Source organism: Pleurodeles waltl, chromosome 6 (genome assembly GCF_031143425.1).
Source record: "Pleurodeles waltl isolate 20211129_DDA chromosome 6, aPleWal1.hap1.20221129, whole genome shotgun sequence".
Taxonomy (NCBI): domain Eukaryota; kingdom Metazoa; phylum Chordata; class Amphibia; order Caudata; family Salamandridae; genus Pleurodeles; species Pleurodeles waltl.
The window spans coordinates 1,642,155,990-1,642,165,958 of record NC_090445.1 but is presented as its reverse complement, the minus strand read 5'-3'; the positions used below and the strand labels follow the sequence as shown (position 1 = coordinate 1,642,165,958).

At 46.7% G+C, this 9,969-nt stretch overlaps 1 protein-coding gene across 4 annotated transcripts in view; it reads left to right on the top strand.

Moving 5' to 3' along the window:
* The first annotated feature begins 2,174 nt into the window (after positions 1 to 2,174).
* The window catches only part of STRBP (spermatid perinuclear RNA binding protein), a 451,011-nt gene continuing 443,216 nt past the window's right edge, over positions 2,175 to 9,969 (top strand). Inside the window, exon 1 of one of the 4 annotated variants that reach the window (XM_069241550.1) lies at positions 2,175 to 2,456. The gene's annotated coding sequence lies outside the window, so the exon portion shown is untranslated. The remainder of the gene's footprint in view (positions 2,457 to 9,969) is intronic. The other 3 variants (XM_069241553.1, XM_069241551.1, XM_069241554.1) reach the window with 3 other exon arrangements.

The following is a 9,969-nucleotide window of genomic DNA, read 5'->3' as shown; positions in this document are numbered from 1 at the left end:
CTCAATAACCCTGCACAAAACAATACACCGCCACCTCAATTGGCTCAATCACACAGATGAGAAAACTGAATGGGTGGAGATACGGCTGGTGGTACCTTTGTAGCGATTACTGAATGTTCGTTTTTCGAACTTTTAAACTAGAACATCTACATTCCTGCAAAGGTTTAAAAGTTTAACTTGCGGGCGTAGTAGGCTTTTCCTTTTGAAAAGGGCAACCTTAACTATGTGAGGTCGATCAAGGGCAGAAGAGTGGAGTTAGGATAAATCTTAAATATATTAAGATTTATAATCTGCAGGATCCTGTAGCAGTTCCATAGCTACAAAAAACACGTAAGCAGGCTTATTTAACAGCGCTGGAGTTTAGATGTTTTATCATGGATTTGTCTATCAGGCCTTTAAAGAAAGTCTCCTAGCAACGACATTATGTGGCAGAACAGTAGAGTTGTGCTTTTTTGCGTAAATAGACCATCTGGGGGAAAAAGATCCCTCGAAGATACTCATGAGTTCCCAGATATACGAGTAGCAATAATGACAGCATGGAAAATTATTATGTCTGTGAAAACAAGCCTTTGTATTGCTCAAAACATGTACTTCTGGACCTAATGTTTCCCTGATCACCAATTCTGATGACACCCACAAGTGTCAGGATTGTTCTGTGCAAATATGTACTCAAGCTGTAAACTGAATACAGACAGCTAACGGCTCTCATATTCCTAGTAATAAACTACTCTTGGTATTGTGTAAAGAGACTTCTGCATCCAATATTAACCAGTGTCTGGATCATCGCAAGAAAGTGACCAAGAGATATACACGGCCCTACATTAGCCACCCATAAGCAGTGAAAGTAAGCCATTGTCTTTTTTGGGGGGGAGGGGGGGCCGGCACAACCTGTGAATTTGCATGAAATACACAAAGAACAAATTAAGTGCTGGGTAGTGAGAGTACTTTCTACCCCCTTTGCAGAATCACTTCAATCATACTGACGCCGATGCAATCATTAGAAACGTGCATGAAGGGGATCTTTATTGTGAGAACTGGTAGTTCGGATTCGGAAGGCGAGTAAGTATCGTATATCAGGCTTTCTCTGGCATAGCACATTTCCCAGAGCAGAGCTGTAAAACAAACTCAGCGACCCGCACTTCAGATAAAACAAACCGAGGACTGTTTGGTGATCCAGTGTTTCTGTCCGATAACACGTATCTGTGCCCGACTCCTTTACGAGCGCCACTTTGTGGGAAATGATATGGTTGCAAAAGCGCTTATTGTGGAACCGACTTGGTTTCTAATTCTACTCGCTCTCTTCCCAAAACTGTACAATTTTGGCATAATAATGCACGTTCATATGCTCAAGCGCGTTGATCTTCCCACAATGGGAGCGATGAAAGCAAGTTCGAAGTATTAAAAAATGCATACATATGCAAAAAAACATTCTTACGTTCGGAGTGGCTCTCAAAAACACTACTTATGTTACAAGCACCTCCAACCAATTGCTCCACAGGCGCTTGATAAACGTGCTCGAGTTTAACCCTCAATAGTAAACGCTGTCTGATCCTGGAAGAAAGCAAGACTGTTAGTCCTGCTGGGAGACAAAAATCCAACCTGTATGTATTTTAAAAATCCATCGTGTTAACTACTCGCGATTCCTCGTTCGACAACGCGAATCCACCCCACTCTCCGTCGCCGAGCACGGCTTCTCGTTTCTGTCAGGTAACGCTGATCGGCTGCCTCGCTCTCCGGCTCATGTAGCGGTGCTCACCGTCGACATGCCGGCGGAGCGCCGCTCCGTGCACCGCTGTTGTGAAAAGGCCTCTCGCCGCCGCTCCTGAGGACAACCGACCCCTCTTCGGCAACTCGCTCCCTCGGCGCCTCGCTAACCAGACCATATTCTACCGGCCTAAAAGCGACTCGTACGGACGCACGTGCACCGAGCTAGGATTACACAAACCACTAAACCCAGGGACTCGCCTGAGGCAGCTTTAGGTTTACCACAAAAGAAATGGAAACCGCATCGGCCCCAAGGAGCGGCTTAAAAACCCCCAATAAAAGAGCTCCGAGGAGCACCCAGCAAAACCGACTCATTCAAAACGCACATCGAGGCCACCACGACCGTCCTGCGCACCGCACAGGAGCGCGCCCCGCGCCGGGGGAGGGGACATGGGCCGCGCGGGCACGCCAGTCTCCGCCCTCCCGCCGGAGCGGCCGCGCCAGCTCTGCCTCCTCTCTCAGGTGCGGCGGTGGGAAAGGGGAGGAGGAAGCGCGGGAGGGGAGGTGGGCTCGCGCAGCGTCTCCCAGCAGCGCCAGGGACTCCGTGCTCGCTGCCATCGGCCTATCGGCGCCTCGGGTGCCCGTACACGTGACTGCTCCGGTCTCACCAGTTCTGTGAGGGAAGAGAGCGAGATAGAGGCACTGAGAGGATAAGGGGGACCGTGGAGGGACTCGGCACCGGCTGCGACAGGGTAGGACGCCACCTTCGCTTGGGCTGTTCGGCCGCCTTTTATTGCGCGCGCGCTCGTGGGAGGCTGCGCCACGGGGTTTCCTGGGGCTCTGTGGGGGACCGGCACAGGGGCTGCGCGAGCCGTTGACTGTTGCCCAAAGCTAACCGGCAGGGGACACGGATTTCAGCGTGACAGTCACTGGGGAGTGCAGAGGTCTGCTGGGATCCGGGCACTCTGGCGTCTCCCTGCCGCTGTCGCACCTACTACCCCTGTCCTCCCATCCTCTGACAGTGTCACTTGGGGGTGAATGCAGCAGCCTGTGCTTGTCTGATGCGTGCGGGCGCAGGTCTCACCTGACAGAAATAAACATCGCACTTCAGTTCCAGTTGTATGCTCTGGTTTGAATTGAGCGAAAGCTGAATGGGTGTGTTATGCTTTGGAATATGGTTTATCCCACGTTTTATTGATAGGCGCATAGAACAGGATTCCCTTAAGCGTACGGAATTAAAGTGCGGCATTTCTACCCATCAGGTGAGGCCAGCGTCCCTCGGTTGACTTCAAAGGCGACCTTCGTGCTGTCTAGAAAGTTCCACCTTCACCCCTTGGACCTGTGTGGAAAGTTGCTGTCGTGCTCTCCAGTGCCCTGAGTGCTGCGCTCGTTGTCGCTGTCCCTGCTTGCTCTTGCTGTGTCTCGGTCCGGTGACTTGCCCTGCCGGACCGGTCTCCCAGGAGTCTGGGACCCGGGTGCTGAGGCAGGTTGCTGGCTAGGGATGAATAGGGGATGTGTTCTCTCCTCTCACCCCTCCTGCTCGCGCGCCTGCGCACTCCGCCCTTGCATCCGCTGCCAGATGGTGTCCCCTGGGACTCGGGCGTTTTTTTTGTTGCTACTGGGAACTGGTACTGACGCTTGCAGTCCGTGGATGCATCCTATTCAGTGCCGAGCGCCTAATCCCCATTTCTGTCCTCGCAGTCCTCACCCTTTCCCAGCGCAGCCCCGCACCCTCCTTAGGGCTGTCTCACCTTCCCGACTTGCTGCTCATCGGTAACTCATATTCTCTAGCCTTTCCCTTCAACCCAGGACCGTTTTAATGCTCTCCCTTCACCAACAGTCACACAGGTACCGCCCCCACCGCCAAAGGGCTCTCATCTCTCCAGCAACCAGCGCTCTCATCCCCCCGCGCGCCACTGTGATAGAAAAGTGTATTTGCAAGACACGCTTTACCGTAACCAGTCTCTAGGCGCTGATGCTGCGCCCTTCGGTCATCCTTTCAGAAACCACACTTTTGCGGTTTCATTAAATGGTCCTTTGAGTAAGTGAGCGTGTTCTCCAAGGGGGAGACGTTATAGATATAGACCACCTGTGCAAAGGACCTGCATCCATTCGACTCCAAGTTAAAATTGAGAATGGCTTGGCGCTACGGTTTGAAAGAAGGAACTCTCAATGATTTGATATAAAGCTTTGGTTTACTCTAACGTGTACGTTGATTTGGATTAGTTTGTTAATGCAGCTGTATGCCGCTCTTCAGTAATCCCAAATGCCCACCCGCTGAAGGCACTTAATATAAGACTTCCCCTAGACACTCATTTTTCGCTGACGCTCTGCACAAACTTCCTAATAGAACAAGATAACCTTGTGCATAGTGAAATTAAGTGCGTTTTTCAAATTACTCTTCACAACCTTCCCAGTTTCGTGCACATTGAAACCTTTTACTTATTTCTTTGACAGTCATATGGCTGCAGCCACGACTAATTTTGTTCTTTTCGAGGTGTCAGAGGACTTGATTTTTTGTAGGAGCGAAATACAGAAAGGAACAGCTTTGAAACGCATTTGTTACTTTTATTTGCCACTGGGATTGCTTCTAATTTTCAGCTCAGCCACAGTTCCTCAATTACTACCTTTCATTTCTCCTCACGAGCATGCTTCTCTTCTTAAAGAAGGCCCTCCCATTGATCTTCCCCACTCTTACAACTTCGGCTTGCTTTGTTTCGTTGTTACTTGTCTACCATTCACACAGTTTTTTACTTCCTTTCATATTTAGCCAGAAATCTCTTTAGCAATCTCACAACTTTCATATATTTCAAATGATCACAGAAATCTCACCTCTCTTCCCCCACACAGACGCACACACTCAGGCCTCGCATGTTTTGTTTTGAAGACTTGTCCTATTTAAGTTATCACACACACATAAAAAAACAGTGGCAGTCTCCACTGTGTAGTTATGGTTCTGCATCACTTTTCAATGAAAAACGTTTTTTGATGGGGCTACGTTTTGATATCACTGTCTCGTCGGGTATGGTGGAACTCAAACCTTACAGACTGTTGCCCAGAGAGGGTCAGCAGTGTGTTTGACCATGTGCACTGATCGTGTCCCAAAATTGGCAGTTGCTTGTCATAGTCAGCTAATGTCTGGTATTCCAATTTGGTGAAAATCAGTGCAGGGGAAAAAGGCTTAGGGGGTGGTGAAAAACATTGTATTTCCTGTTTAAGCCCCATAGTAAATTTTGCATGTACCTACAGCAAAATGTTAAACTAATTAGTTTAGTGTTAATCTGTTCAGTTGTTTGAGAGATATAACCCTTTAAAAAGTTACTGTATAGGTTGAAATGATTAATACTCGATTATATCTGCTGTTTAAAATTACAAGTTAAAGTTTGACTTCTGTCAGTCACATTTGATTTTTTTCTAACGAATGTGATTGGTGAAGGTCTGAAAATAGTAAGTTTTTTTTAAAAGCCATTTTGAAAGGTACGATTTTGAAAATAAAATTGCAATTTTTGTGTTGTGGAGAAAAAAATCAACTACCCTGGGGTTGGAGATGTGGACTCAGGAATTTGGCAGAGAAGTGATGGGGTTGTTCAGAGTTGTGGAAAAAGTGGGTTTACATTGGGAAAATCAAGATCTATAGAAAATGTGTATTCTGCTGCTGCTGTTTCGGTGCTGAAAATCGTGTTTTCATTGAAATTAACGTGGGAAAACATTGAAACATTTTTTCCACATGCATTAAAAAGAAAAATCAGTACATTGACAATGATGACTGTGCCCAGTGAGATTTGCTAACTGCAGTGGGCTGAGCATAAGGCGGAGGGCTGTCCTGTTGAGGGTGGGGGGCAGGGCCTGGCCAAAGATAAGGTCTTGGGGCCAAACGTTTCCACCTCCACTCCATTGAGTACAGCAACTAAAGATTTTGGCAGGCAACAATAGGTTCTGTATATGGCCTGGCTGCTGTGAGTTGAACTGGAACTCAGTTTTTAACTGTGTTTTTTTGTGTGTATTCCTCTGGCAGGGATGGCACCAAACCAATTAACTGTTTGGGTGCCAAGGACATAATGGTTACGTCCTCGGCAGCACCGCTCTGATGCTGAGGGCATAACCATTATGTTCCCTGAGGGAAGTGCTAGTGCCCCCTCCTTCGCCCCTCCACTGGGCAGAGATGCAAGGGAAATCGCTTCTCCTTCCACTCCCCTCCCCACCAGTGGGCAGATCGGCCCACAGGGGCAGAAACCACTAGACACAAGGGATTTCTTATCTTTACGTCAGTTTCACGCAATGGGAGCTACCCCTTAGGCAAGGGTCGTGACCCGGTGGGGGAGGGCAGATTTATTTTAAGCCATTTCTGCCCCCACTTGGCGACAGAGCGGCTTATTTTAAATTGGCTGCTCGGCCCCCAAAGGGGGCAGAAACCACTAGGCACCAGGGATTTTTTTTGTTTTTTTTACCGATGGGGAGCGACTCCTTACCCAAAGGTTGTTCCCCTGGGGAGCAAATTTATTTTAGGCCATCTCTACCCTTTTTGGGGGCAGATTGGCCTATTTATTAGGCCAAACTGCCCCGGGGGGGGGGGGGGGGGTAGAAACCACTTATGCACCAGGGATTGATGTGTGTGTTTTGTTTGGGGGGGCAGCCCTTTGGGCAAGGGTCACCCCCCATGTGGGTACATTACTGTTGCCCATTTCTTCCCCCCTTGGGGGCAGATCAGCCTATTTGTGTAAGGCCCATCTCCCCCCCCTCCCCCCAGGGGACAGAAAGCCCACCAGACACACATATTTGTTTAAAAAAAAAAAGAGGGTTGGGGTAAGACCATATCACCACCCCAAAGAAATGGGAACAAAGTTGTTCTGCCCACCGGTGGGGAGATGAGGCAATAAAAAATCTATTCCTCAGCTGGGTGGTGGGGGGGCAGAAAGCCTACTAAATGCCAGAGAATTAAAAAAATAAAATAAAAATAAAATAGTGGGGTATTGGCTAACAACCAGTATGGGCACGGTTATGCCCCCACCCCTACTGACTGGAGTAACAGTCTTTCAGCTCTCCCCTGCACACTAAAGGATCTTATCCCAATGGCAAGCAAGAAGACATTTGATTATTTTGTGTTTTGGTTTTACATTTGGGCCTGAGAGCTTGTTTTAACTCTCAAAATCGTCCCACTTCGAATGGTGAGGGCTGCACTTTTTGGACTTTGGGACGCTGCATGTAGAATAATCTACGAGACCTAGACACATCTGAAAACTAAACATCTGGGTGAGTCCAGGGTAGTGTGCTTCACATGAACCCGCACCATTTTCTTACCCACAATGCCCTGCAAACCTCCAACTTTGCTTGAAATCACACATTTCCCCCACATTTTTGTTATGGAACATTCTGGAATCTACAGGAATCCACAAAATTCCTAGCACCCAGCATTGTTGCATCTATACTGATAAAAATTCTACCCCACTTGTCAGCCTAAAACTTTTTTTCTTTCTTTTCAAACTGCCCTTTTTGACCCGCTTTGGTTCCCCCTCAATTTCAACGTGTTTTTGGCTCTTCCCTGTCACAGGCACCTGGCCCAACTACACAAGAGAGGTATCCTTTTTATCAGGAGACTGAGGGGAAAGTTGGGTGGTAGTAAATTTGTGCCAGTGGGGTGATCCCACACAGAAATGTGGGGAAAATGCCCCCCCCCTTAAATTTGAGGATTCTGTGTAAGAAATCACTGGGGGACCCCAGGACCAAAAATGCAGGTGCCCCCCTCCCCGCAAAAACAGGAAGTTTTGTATGTGATAATTTTGATACCATTTAGTGTTTTGGAGCATTTCCTGTTGCGGGCACTAGGCCTACCCACACAAGTGCTGTACTGTTTTTATTGGGGGAACGCTGAGTAGAAGGAAATTTGTGGCTCCCACAGATTCCAGAACTTTGCAGCACCAAAATGTGAGGAAAATGTGTTTTGCCAAGGATTCTGGGTAACAGAACCTGGTCAGAGTGCCACAAGGTACCCCATCCCGGGTTCCCCTATTTTTTTTTAGAAATGTCCAGATTTGCTAGGTTTTCCTAGATGCTGGATGAGCTAGAGGCCAAAAGCGCTTCTTCCACAATTTGGCCTTTCGTAAGCATTTACAAACTGTGATTGATGGCAGGTTGAGGTTGAATTGTTGTAGTTAACTCATGCCTTGAAGATCAGTGCTTGTTTCAGTGGTGAACGTTCAGTTCTCCGATCCATTCTGCTGGCTAGGTGTGGTGTGCGTGGCCTGTAGCGTATGCAGTTTGCCTTGTAGCTAGGTTTTGCACTGGCAGAGTAGTCCGATTGCTACTGTTGGCCGACATCTGCATCTTTTGTTTTTAGGGTTGAGCCTGCGATAGCATGTGTTAGCACATGCGAGACGCTGTAGTAGTTAGAAAAGGGCTCGGAGCCCCACCCATGTCATGTCAGTGTCTTTCATTGGTTTGTGGGTTTCCCTTTTAAAATCTGCTTGCTTTCACTAGTGGAAGGCATACATACGTCATGCCTTTTCCGGTAGTTTGCCCTCCTCGAGCGCTGCGACCAAGTACTGAAAACATACGAGGCTTGCTGTTTTCCGTCCGGTTTGTGGACCACTTTTTGTCTTTTTTCGCAGCATGATCTCGCTTGGCAGAAGTCGAACGCTTTGTATGACATTAACCCCAAGACCGTTTCTATTTCCATTTCCATTTTCTTAGCGCGATCGCTCTCTTTTTTTCAATTTAATGAGGCAAGAAAAGTCTGGTTGGGAGTTTATAACTGCTAATAGCTCTAACTCCGAGAAATGCAAGACCCGCTGCATTGCAAATGCTTACTTTTTGTACTACCAGCATGGTAAAAAGACTGTACTGAACAGTTGTTACTTTGTTGAAACATACTATTCTCAAAATAATCCTTTCATTGTGCCCATTATTTCTTTATAGAGTTGAGCACAGTATTCCAACATTATTGACTATCATGTTCAGTTCATCAAGCAGCCCAAAATTAACTATTATGAAGGCGTCTGCAATATGTTTCGTTTGTCGACCCATGATTTCGTAGGGGTTGGGTTTGTTCATGCTCTGAGAACATTGCATTTAGATTTCATGTGCAAAAATGGAAATGTGTAATTTAGATTTCTGTTTGAGACAAACTCTGACTTGTTTCCTACTAGTCTTAAAGTTCTCGGGGTTCTTTCCGTTCAAGTGCTCTACATCAAGCGTACTTACATGTGCAGTATTATGGGCAGTGTCCTCATTGAAAGTGGTTTTGCAACAGTTTTCCTCCTCACGGAGGCTCAACACGTTTTATGGGCTGCTTCACAACGCTGGATGTGCTTTTCAAAAATACAGGGAGTGCAGAATTATTAGGCAAGTTGTATTTTTGAGGATTAATTTTATTATTGAACAACAACCATGTTCTCAATGAACCCAAAAAACTCATTAATATCAAAGCTGAATATTTTTGGAAGTAGTTTTTAGTTTGTTTTTAGTTTTAGCTATGTTAGGGGGATATCTGTGTGTGCAGGTGACTATTACTGTGCATAATTATTAGGCAACTTAACAAAAAACAAATATATACCCATTTCAATTATTTATTATTACCAGTGAAACCAATATAACATCTCAACATTCACAAATATACATTTTTGACATTCAAAAACAAAACAAAAACAAATCAGTGACTAATATAGCCACCTTTCTTTGCAAGGACACTCAAAAGCCTGCCATCCATGGATTCTGTCAGTGTTTTGATCTGTTCACCATCAACATTGCATGCAGCAGCAACCACAGCCTCCCAGACACTGTTCAGAGAGGTGTACTGTTTTCCCTCCTTGTAAATCTCACATTTGATGATGGACCACAGGTTCTCAATGGGGTTCAGATCAGGTGAACAAGGAGGCCATGTCATTAGATTTCCTTCTTTTATACCCTTTCTTGCCAGCCACGCTGTGGAGTACTTGGACGCGTGTGATGGAGCATTGTCCTCCATGAAAATCATGTTTTTCTTGAAGGATGCAGACTTCTTCCTGTACCACTGCTTGAAGAAGGTGTCTTCCAGGAACTGGCAGTAGGACTGGGAGTTGAGCTTGACTCCATCCTCAACCCGAAAAGGCCCCACAAGCTCATCTTTGATGATACCAGCCCAAACCAGTACTCCACCTCCACCTTGCTGGCGTCTGAGTCGGACTGGAGCTCTCTGCCCTTTACCAATCCAGCCACGGGCCCATCCATCTGGCCCATCAAGACTCACTCTCATTTCATCAGTCCATAAAACCTTAGAAAATCAGTCTTGAG